Below are 2654 nucleotides of genomic sequence, written 5' to 3'. Positions count from 1 at the left end.
GCAAAGGAACACCCCTGGGCTAGAACGAATAGTTTCCTGTAAAGAAGCATCTTCAGACAGATAGATCCAAAGATGCACGGACATGCAAACAAATGACCTCTCATATTACGACACCTCTAGAAGCAGACTCCTCTGTACTTTCCCTACCAGCCACAACACTCCAGGCCGGACACAAGAGCCAGTTTCGATGTATAAAATTCAGAAAAATAGGCAGTGATACTTCAAAAAAATTCGGTTTATTTTTCTAAGCACCTAGTATTGTACAAGGCCTCATAAACCCCTGTATCTTCGCCTTTGTCTGTTCGTCTTCTTGTTATCGACACAGGAGGGAGCGACAAAGGAGGGAGCGCCGCCGGGGTGATCTACGCCGGATGGAGCCACGTCCTCGGGGCATCGGCGAGTTTCCTCCAGATTACGGTATGAAATCAAGTTCTGCCGCCCTTTATGTGATGATTCGCTCCCTGTCTCCCCTGTCTCCGCCTAGGGTTTTGATCGTGGGTGATCGAGCTTGAAATCAAGATGAGATGTGTTTCTTTTGGGGGCATATGATTCAGAATTGGGTATTGATCTTTGTGATGTGTTGATATGTACAATGACGTTCAGTTTTGCTATGACTAATCTCGCAAAGTATCAAGCATCAAGAGAGGTTAAATCAAATAGTGTAATGCCTTAACCAGTGGGCTAATGCGAACATAAAAGCTTGGCGGGTATGTAGAAACATCAAAGGCGCTATCACGATTCTTCTTGCCTATGTTCAGAGGTTGTGCTTGACGATTCTCTTTTATTTTATTTTATTTTCGTAGGTATGCTTGCAGTTTACTTCAACACATACAAATTGTTGGCCCTATATTCTGAAATCTTATTCCTTGGTGTTCAGCTGCAGACTGGGTTCAGATCGTCTTCGTGCCAGAAACGAAACAGGTAATTACTAATTCACATCTAGATGTTTTCTAAGGATATTACATCTAAGCTCTCACAAATACACATCAACAAAAAAAAAGGAAACTGAGACAAAAAAAAATAGACCACAAACATAGTGAAGATCAGGTTATGTCACATCTAGATGTGTCCTAGACAGACTGATTGATATAACCTCAGTAGCGTATGCTAAATTTCAAATAGAAGGTTGTCTAATATTTTACTTAGGTTCTTTCAAATATTTGTAGTTGATATGCATGTATTTCTTGTGTGTGCACACTTTGTTAATTATATATCTCTTTGATATTCACTTCTTAGGATGTCAGTTGCCAGCTTGGCTTCTTTTTAAATTTTAGCGCTGAGCTTGGCTTCTGTTTGAGGATACAGTTATGGTACCATATGCTCGTTCATTTCCATCTAATTTCCTTTTTGACATGGACATATACCATGTGGTATAATATTTAAGAAGAATGACTTGGAAATTTCAAGTAGATGGTTACTCTTACCCTGTAGTTTGTTTGGGAGTGAGATATGTATGCTGATATCATCTTAGAGATGTCCGCTAATCAATAAAAGAAGATCTGATGATGCGTTATATGTTGATGCTCTTACGTATATACTATGAGAAAATTAAGGCACATATGTTAATCTTGGACTGATAACCTTTCTTCTTGTCATATTTTTTATTCTCTAACAGATCCACCCCAGATGGTGCCGAGGGTGCAATGCAGTCTGTGCATTAGAGGTTTGGTATGGGATTCTGAAGAAAACAGTAGCCTCGTGATGCCCTGACTTTGATGCCATAAGATAATTAAAGTGGTTCAGGTAAGATCGGCTGCAATGGCCCCTCGTCCTCCCCTTTGCAACCCTGCGCTTGCCAGCTCCCATCTATCTTCGACGGTTCACATATCCTAACAGCTGGTTGGTGGATGTGGGGGTTCAGGACTTTTGGGTTTTCATAACTGCAGTATTCCCGGTTCGGTCTTGCTTGTGCCGGGGAGTGCAAACTGTGAGAAACGTGTTCTTTTTATACTGTAATAATGTATTCATGGATTATGTGGTTATAATTTGGCGATGCTGCTTTTCTTAGGTTTTGCTAATTTTCCATGCCAAGCACATGCGCTTTTCTGCACTGTGTTTACTAATATTGCATGCTTGATCATAATTTTATACGTTTATGGATCAGAACATCTCAACATCATAATGGAAAGAAAAAAGTCCACATTTCAACCCTGAGCTAACCATGCGGTTTAATTTACAACCCTAAACTACGAAACCGGTCAAAATAGACCCTCAACTAACCTCAAAGTTCACAACTCAACCCTGGTCTTGGTTTTAAGCCAGTCAATCGGTTTTGACCCGTAGTCAATGCTGACTGGGCACTGCCAACTCAGCATGCACAAATAAAAAAACAAAGCTTCTCTCTCGTTCCCGACATAACCCCGAGCACAGACAGCTGCCGCCGCCGCCCCATCCCTGAAGACGCATGTCCTGATCCCACATGCTGCTCGGACCGCGCGGACCGCCGGGCGCCGGCGAGCGCCGCCCGTCCGCCACCTTCTTCTTCTCCTCTCCTCCACCCGCCCACCTGCCTGCTATCTCGCTCGCACGAACCGGCGCCGCTGCCGCCGGAGGCTGCACCCCGAGCCGACCCCTTGCACCACTGCCCGATGTTGCCGTCAGCCAGCACACCTCCGGTAGCCGCGCTGCAGCTACCTCGCGGGCGCGTGCCACTG

General features: G+C 44.2%; 1 long non-coding RNA gene across 1 annotated transcript; it reads left to right on the top strand.

Annotated features, from left to right (window-relative positions):
* Positions 1-404: 404 nt before the first annotated feature.
* LOC125535948 lies at positions 405-1721 on the top strand. The gene is made up of 2 exons (XR_007294863.1): positions 405-921; positions 1616-1721. It is a non-coding gene; the product is annotated as an uncharacterized LOC125535948 (long non-coding RNA).
* Positions 1722-2654: the final 933 nt, after the last annotated feature.

This window comes from Triticum urartu, chromosome 1, assembly GCF_003073215.2.
Source record: "Triticum urartu cultivar G1812 chromosome 1, Tu2.1, whole genome shotgun sequence".
In the NCBI taxonomy this organism is placed as follows: domain Eukaryota; kingdom Viridiplantae; phylum Streptophyta; class Magnoliopsida; order Poales; family Poaceae; genus Triticum; species Triticum urartu.
Note: the sequence above shows the minus strand (reverse complement) of the source record. Positions and strands in the feature narration are given on the sequence as shown.